Source organism: Prionailurus viverrinus, chromosome B4, assembly GCF_022837055.1.
Source record: "Prionailurus viverrinus isolate Anna chromosome B4, UM_Priviv_1.0, whole genome shotgun sequence".
NCBI lineage: Eukaryota > Metazoa > Chordata > Mammalia > Carnivora > Felidae > Prionailurus > Prionailurus viverrinus.
Window position 1 is genome coordinate 125,953,727 of NC_062567.1, and position 8,316 is coordinate 125,962,042.

The window sequence follows — 8,316 nt, forward strand, 5'->3', positions numbered from 1 at the left end:
GATAAAGAACTCATGTATAGAGAGACAAGGCCTGAAGCCCAGAGACGTCAAGAAGTATTCTAATGTCACACAGCAAGTCAGCAACAGATGATGCAAGGCTAGACCCAGATTTTCTGATTTTACTTAAACCACCCTGCCTCTCACTCAACACAGGTAAAGATGATACAAGCAAACGCACACAGAAGCTTCTTTTACCTCCACTGTCTGGCTCCTATTTCTGAAAACACTAAATATATTTTGCACTGGGGCTCACTGCTGCCACTGTGATTTTCCTTCCTCCCTAACATCCTCCAGCAGCTATACTGTGGTTTTTCTTCACTATACAGTTTCCTCATGCCACAACACACACACACACACACACACAAGTACATTTGCACACATGCACACACACACACTCATCCTCATTATTACATTCTTCTTTTCCCAACAGCAAAGAAAGTTCAGGCCACAACTGTGATGATTCAAATACAAGAACCTTGTTCAAGTGCTAAACACGGCCATAACTCTACCCAGAAGCAAATCTGACAAAATGGAATTTGTTGTCATAGAGAAGGATTTTTTTTTCCCCCCATACTATATCATTTGTCAAGCAACATTGTCATTTCTCCCACTGCTGCATAATCACATAATGAAAGCCCCAGATGGAATTCTTGTACACAAGAGGGCGGACTTATGGTTGATAAGGGACCCTTTCTTTATTTGCATCGCTAATAGTTTTTTTAAAGAACAGGCAAAGTGCTATATGTAGAAGGATAAAGGACAAAAAAGAGAGTTCCTGTTTCTATTAACAATGTGGCATAATCAACTAGTAACTCGAGGATCTTATCCAGAAACCTTTCTTGTTGCCATTTGAATACAAGGAGCATGAAGCTAGCCCCCAGCATGGAATCCTATGAAATTCTCTCCCTTCTAACACCAAGGCTTTCCCGTCTCCCAGAAATTTTCCAGCCACATCAACTAATGGCTGTGCTCCATATACAGTACATCTTTTAAAGCTCCCATGCTGTTCTTTCCGACTGGGACTCCCTTCCTTTCTCCTCTTCTGGCAAAGTCAAGCTCATCCTTTGCAGAAACCTATACAACGGCACTTAGCTTGTAGTAACGGTTCGATGTCTGCTTCCCTGAACTAAACATGAAACCTCCGTAGCCTCCACACAGAGCATGGCTGCCACATAAGAGATGTTCAATTATTGCTTGTGGAGTTAAAAAGAGAAACGTTTTCTAAAATACATTTCAGGGGCACCTGGGTGGCTCAGTGGGTTAAGCGTCCGACTTTGGCTCAGGTCGTGATCTCACGGCTGGTGAGTTCGAGCCCCACATCTGGCTCTGTGCTGACAGCTCAGAGCCTGGAGCCTGTTTCAGATTCTGTCTTCATCTCTCTCTGCCCCTCCCCTTCTTGCTTGTGTCCGCACTCTCTTTTTCTCTCTCTCAAATATAAACATTTAAAAATATATAAAATAAAATAAAACAAAATAGATTGCATTATGCTGTAACTTTACCAGCTGCTTCCTACTGGGCTCCAAACATCAATGTGGTCAAAAAGGAACTCAGCACCCGAGTCCCTCTCAATGTCAAATCCTCTAGAGTAGAGCAGCAAAGCCTCAACACTAGTGGATCCTGTGAGGGGGGCTATACTGCTCAAGTGTGTCAATGGCTGGGTGCCCAGAGCTCCCAGTGCCCTGGGACACACACCCCTGACCTTGCATGCTCCCTACTCTCTGAGAACTCTGGCTGCAAAGATGCCTTCACATTATTCACAGACCCTAAGGAAGACCAGTATTCTGCCTCAACTTCTTACTCTCCCTCTGCCACCTGGTGTCCCTAAAATTCACAAGACTTCGCACACACTGTAGGTCCACAGTATATATCTTTTGCAGGACCAGTTTTCACTAGTTGATGCTCAATGGCAAATTTAGTAGTGTTTTCCTGCTCCAATCTCCTACCCCCTGGCTATACGGTGCCTATGAGAATCAATCTATAAAGCTTTAATAACAGAAATAAAGCTTTATGCTGACCATTTTCCTTAGACCACAACAATAGCTCCCTTCAAACTACCTAAATATGCACTACGCATATGGGTAAAAGATCACAAATGTGGTCTGCCAGACCCCAGGGTTCAGGAAAGTGTAATAACTCATATAGGTTCACAGGTTCCAGACACTAAATCTAATTCCATATGCTGAGTTGGGGCTTTTAGAATCCATTGAGACCTAAATCTTGGTGACATTTGCCTTTTTTGGTGCCAGTGTTCTGAAATGGGTAATCTCTTCTTGGACTCTGCTTCTCACCTTTTTCTGTCTGTTCACCTCTGGAGTCAGCTTTGATAAGGTTTGGCCACTGTGCATAAGGGAAGCCTGGGCAGTGGGGCTTTGTTCTTCAGTGAAATAGAATTATCTTGCAATTCTGCTGGAAGAAACCTAGACACTAATGACTTAATGCTGTTAAAAGTGCAGAGAGCATCTGAGATGAAACCACACTGTCAAATGTTCTATGTGTATAAATACAAGGTGTGTACTTTTAAGGGATGACAAGTGAGAAATTTTAAGTTTGAGGGAGTTGACGCTGGACTCCACTCAGAAGACTATAGGTGTTCGGTGTAGTCCAAAACCAAAAAGGGGTTTACAACCTCTCAGGGAACACAAAGTCAGCATGGTCTGATGCCCAAAGGATGGAATCTGCAAGAGATTCTGTCTGCCCGAAATGTATAGCCCCTGTAAACTTAGAGACTGTAACTGAGTTTTTTTCAGTCTTGCATAGTACTTTGCAGTTAACCGGTTCTGAGTTGCCTAAATGACACTTTAGGTGTGATCAGGCCCATCATTTAAGCATTTGGAATACACTCATTCATGCAAGCATACATCAGGTACCAAAAAGTCAAGTTCCTGAGCCCTAAAGATACACCATAGCCTTTTGTAACATGGGTCCTTATGTTTTCTTCATTGGTGGTGGAATAGAAAACTAGTCCCCTAGTGTCCTGCCACTGTAGATGGCTGAAAAATGGAGATACTCCTGCAATCAGCATCCACAGTAAACCACAGCTCAGGAACCCAAGAACCTAAGGAAACCTTCATATCATCCCAATGAGATGGAGGTCCTCTGGGACCTATGAGGAGCCGGGAAAACTTTTCACTTCATTTCCAAGGCCCTTCTAGTTCTGCTTCCAAAGTCAATCCGATCTGCGTTTTCTTACAGCCAAAAGTTAACCCACCAGCTAGCACATTTCACTACCTGAAGGAAAAGGGCCCACTCCAGAGTGATCCCATCTTCTCCCTGAAAGATGAAGGGAAAGATGATCCCTTCTCTCCATCCTGTTAGGGGAATTTGTTTCCTTTCCTCACCACCCTTGAAAACCCACTAACATGTAGATCTTCAGGACTTTTGCCTCTCTGTTCCAATTAATTTTCTTCCTGGTATGGAAGTAACAGGGCCTGGCTCGATAAACGTGTGTTCTCTTCAAACAATTTTCACTGAAGGAAAACACTCTTCAAATATAAAGGTTCACTAAAATGTGTGAAACCTTAAAGCCAGGTTTTGTTTTGTTTTGTTTTGATCCCCAGTGAGGACTCATGCCCGCGAGCAATTCATTCGTGTCACCCATTTGTGAGAGATGAGAAAAGAAAACACCACTTATTCCTTTCCTTATTTAGAACCTTCCCCTGTCTTAAGTCTACCAAAGCTGATTCCTGGGGAGGGAAGACAGGAGAGGTGAGAAAAATTAGCCTGAGGTGACTACCTCCACGGAGTGAATAAGCACTCTGGGTTTCCACCTGTGTCTGAGAGGGACCGATCTGCATTTAGGGGAGGTGACTTTAGGGGAGGTGACGGACCCACTAGCAGCCCCACCTCATCCCCCAAGAAGGAAGCAGGAGCCTGAGTGCTCTCTAGGGCAACTTACATAAGACCCTGTAAAACTTCCTGTGACATTCACGGAAAATGTAAGCTGCTATTTTGCTCCCTCAGGAGATCATTTTAATGGACTGAGTGACAAAATTCACGGATTCAGGATTCAACAGAAACCTGCTCAACCGAGGTACATCAGCTCAGGGACGGAAAAAATCCATCCCCATTAAACAGGGTCACCGGGGGGATGGAGTCAATGTAGGAGACACAATCTGTTCCTTCCTAAGTGACCCATTTAAAATCAGATTGTTCCAGGGAAATCTCATAGGCTTAATAAATTTCAAACAGGCAAGGACAGGCTTATAGGACTGAGGTTCCTTAAAAGGAAAACTTTGAAGAAAGTAATACAGCAATAAACAAAATAAGGAAGCACAAACCTTGGAGTCAGCCATTCTAGCCTTCAGCAACAGAGATATTCACAAGAATACTTGGATCGCTATATACTGATCACTCCCCACGAGCAGGTTTGTGGAAACAGGACTGGCACTCTGGTTAGGTTTCCTCTCTACAGATGTCCCCGCCACCCAACCACTCTGTCCTATAGAGGGACTGGAAAGCTGTGGCGGCTCACCCTAAATCGCCACGACTCTCTACAACAAGGAGCAAAGAAAAGTTCTTCACAGCATCACACCAGGAAAGGCAGGTGAGGATCACCGAAGAGGGGCAGCTAAAAACACAGCAGGTTCCCCAAAGCACAGCTGCCCAAAGCTAACAAGCTGCGGGCGGTTTGGGAGGGGGGGGGGAGGGGGGCGCGGGCACACCACCTCCCGGTGCTGAACAGGAAACTCCTCCTTGCTTGCTCCCCGTTAAGCAGCCTATGTGCCTAGGAGCAAGACAGTCCCTGAGAAGGGTCCTGGGGACATCAGAGACTTGGGGACTTGTACTTCCAGCTTGTCCAGGGTTCCTGGCCCAGACAGCTGAGGGTGTGCCCTCACAGGGGGTACCAGCTACAGGTTCGGAGAACTTGTCCGGCGCCGCTTACCAGGGCGTCCCCGGGGCGGCTCTCAAGCACCCCCGGGCTCTTACCTTGGCCGTGACTGCCGCCAAACACAGGGGGACCGCGGAAGAGCTGGGTGGCGCGGCGGCGCCGCCGCCGCCTACAAGGCGCAGAGGGTCCGGGTCGGGGTCCCAGCAGGCGCTGCCCTAGCTCAAGCGGCGGTGCCAAGCGCAGACTTCGGGGCGGCCCCCGGCTCCAAAAGCTGCGGGGAGGGTCCGGGCCGCCCAGGCTGGGCACAGTCCCTTCTTCCTCTCCCTCCGGCGCCGCTGCCTGGAGCTGCTCCCCGCCCTAGGGACTCTTCAGAGCTGGGGGCGCCCCGCACGGGCAGGGGCCTGCGTCCGCCTCGGGCCGGGTCTGGGAAGGGGGCGCTGGGGAGAGACGCGGGGCGGCCGCCGGGGCCGGCTCCACCTCCCGCGCTCCCCGCGGCTTCGCCCCCTCAGGGCAGGGCCTGCCCGCTCCCGGCCCCGCGAGGCGAGCGCGGCCGCGCCCCCAGCTTCGGGCGCCCGGGCTCCGCGCGGCGGCGGGGCAGCGGCAGTCTGGCCGGGCCGGACGCCGAGCGCGGCGGCACGGAGGCTGCAGCCGGCCGCGGCGCCCCCTCCCCCCGGGCCTGCGCCGCCCGCCCGCCCGCGGCTCCGCGGTTAGGAGGCGCTGGAGAGGGCCTCGCCCCGGCCTGGGGCGCGGGGCCGGGGGCGCGGGGCCGGGGGAGGCGCCCCGGGAAGGTCACCGGAGCGGAGGCGCTGCGCAGCGCGGTGGGTGCGGGGAGCCGGGGCGGGCGGCCCCGCTGCCGCCGGGAGCGCTCGCCGGCCTCGGCCGCCGCCGCCGCCGCCGCCTTCGAGACGCTCCGGCTTCCCCGAGCGCCGGGCGCTCGGAGCTGGGCTGCCGCTGCAGCCGCCGCCGGCAGCCGGGCGCCGCTGGCCGGAGCCGGCGCGCGATCCCCGCCTCCCGCGCCCGGCCAGGCGGGGGCCGCCGCGCGGAGGCCCGCGGGGGGAGGGGGGGGCGCGGGCGGGCGCTGGGGTCCGGGCTCCGGGCTGGCCCCGCCGCCGCGTGCCCAGAGCTCCGGGCTCGCTCAGCAGCTGCAGTGACTGTGTGTCTGTGTCATGTCTGTGCAGCTGGGGGGGACCGCGAGCCCGGGCCGGGCTCCCGGCGGGGGGCGGGGCCAGCGCGCGCCTGGGCGCCCGCCTCCACCCCGTGACGGCGCGACTGGCCAATAGCAGGCGCCGCAGCCGCACGGACCGAGAGGCCGCCCCGGCCTGGGCTCCGCCCCCTCCCGCGAGGCTCCTCCCTTCTACTTCTCCAGCTCACTCGCACGCGGGCGGAAGCAACACCCGGAGCTGGAATCTCGGCCCGGGTTGGGATGAAAGGGTGCTAGCTGGGAGCTCCCCGCCCTTCTCCCCCCACCCCGGCCGCCCCCGGCCGCCTCGGGCTTGGCCAGCCTCGCGGAAAGAGGGGGAAGGGAAGAGGGACGGGGCCGCAGCTGCCGCTGTCGTGACGCCGGCAGGCTCACAGGGCGGTACAGCCTGCCCACTCCCCCTTGGACAAAACCGCCGTCGTGGGAAGTAGGAAGTTTCCCCGCCTCCACTTCTACTCGGGTCGCCGCTTCTGTCCGACGTGGGCAGGGTATGGGGCAGCCTGCGGCTGCGAGGAGCCACGATGAAGCGCTCGGACACATTATTTGGAGCTCTGTATCTAAGAATCCGGTCCAAAGCTCCCAGTTCTTTCGGGAAAACTGCATTTCTTTGCCCCCACCCCCAACACACACACCCTTGCACGCACGACATGCCCCTCCCCGTTCCAATTTCATTCTTGCTCTCCGTCCTGGCAAAAGAGCCCCGCGCGCCACATCCCACTGAATGGACTTCCAAAGCCTCCCAGTCCTAAAGCCGCGAGTGGGGCGCCGAGAGTCCTCTGAAGCTACGGAAGGAGTGGGTGAAACCGGCAGGCCAAAGGGGCCAGTGGTGTGAGAGTGAATGGGAGGAGGAGGCCTGGAGAGAAAACCCAAAGGAGGGGGAAACAGGCCCGGAGAGGAGGAGAACGCAGAGGGATGGGCAACTCTGACTGGGAGACCCGAGCTCCGGCGCGCGATCCAGCTCCCGGGTTTTTCCTCAGCTCGGTCCCAGGGCTTCTGGGGTCCCCTTCCCCACCCCATCCCCCCCCCCCCCAGCCCCGGGTCCCCACCCCTCCCCAGCCCGGCGAGCCCCGGGTCCCAGCCTCGCCTCCGCTTGCCTCTCTTTCGGCCCATGGGTGCAGATGAGGCAGCGGGAAGCCCACAGTACTCCAGGAAGGGGCAGGGGAAGGATGCAAAAACAGAGATAAAGTGCAAGGCGTGGGGTGGGAGGGTGCATAAGAGAAGGATGCCGAGCTCGGGCTGCGGTACTGACCACACTCCCCAGAGGTCAGGCTGAGGGCCCCAGGGTTTTGAGGTCCGGCCCCTCGCTCGGCTTCGGACCTGGCTCCCGCCAAGTAACCCCGCTCTTGGCCTTCAGCTCGACCCATCCGGGACCCTTCCGCCATCCCCTCCCTTTCCTCCAGCCTCTTTAGGCAAAGACCCGCGGCCTCGGTGCTCCCCACCCCACCCCTCGTGCACCGCCACCGGCTCTCCGGCAGCTCTGGAGCGCTGTTTACCTAATCTCAGCGGCAGACCCAGCAAAGAAGAATGCAAAAAGACGGTAGCGGTTACACAGCGGCGTCCCCGGCGAAGAAGTAAAACACGTTTGCACTGGAGCTTCTGGATAAGTTAACTGCGAAGCCGGGGTCCTGCTGGCTTATCTCCGCGGGGATGAGTCTCACCCTGCACGTTTGCAGGGATAGGAGATCGTTGTCTGGTTTTGATGTCACTACCGTGTCGGAGAAGAACATTAGATGATAAAATATTATCTAATATCCTAGAGACCATTAAAGTGTCAAAGTTTAATGTCAATCCTTTTAGCTCGAATGCTGCTTCCTTCTTCCTCTGACGTGCAGCTCTGTTCTAGAACGCGCTGAAAACAAGGGGATCATTTTTATTTTGCGGGTCGACCGTGCTTCCTACTCTTCCTCCTCCCGTACTCCAGCCACACCCCCCCCCTCCAGCCCTGGAATTCGGTAAAGTTAAAGCAAGAATTTGGGCTTTCTTTTTATTCATTGCTTTGCTTCATTTCATTAGTGGTGTAAAAATGCATTATTACAACACATTAGCATAGTAATAAGGTTAACGTTACTGAGGAAGGGGAGGGAGACCTGAAATTTACAAGCAAAGAAGAAATAATGGAATAATATCAGAAACTAAAAGATAAGCATGTGGTAAAGAAACATCTCCATTATAATTACCCAGTATATTGCATTCTCTAGATTGGATTTTAAAGAGAAAAATAGGACCATAGTGAGGGACAGAGCAATACTCACTTTGGTCAATAAGATACATTAAAGATATATTTCATTAT

General features: G+C 53.8%; 1 protein-coding gene across 2 annotated transcripts in view; it reads right to left on the reverse strand.

Moving 5' to 3' along the window:
• LARGE1 (LARGE xylosyl- and glucuronyltransferase 1) overlaps nucleotides 1-5,396 on the reverse strand; it is a 541,787-nt gene extending 536,391 nt beyond the window's left edge. For both annotated transcript variants that reach the window (XM_047867970.1, XM_047867968.1), the window contains exon 1: nucleotides 4,927-5,396. The gene's annotated coding sequence lies outside the window, so the exon portion shown is untranslated. The remainder of the gene's footprint in view (nucleotides 1-4,926) is intronic.
• Between the last annotated feature and the right edge of the window lie 2,920 nt (nucleotides 5,397-8,316).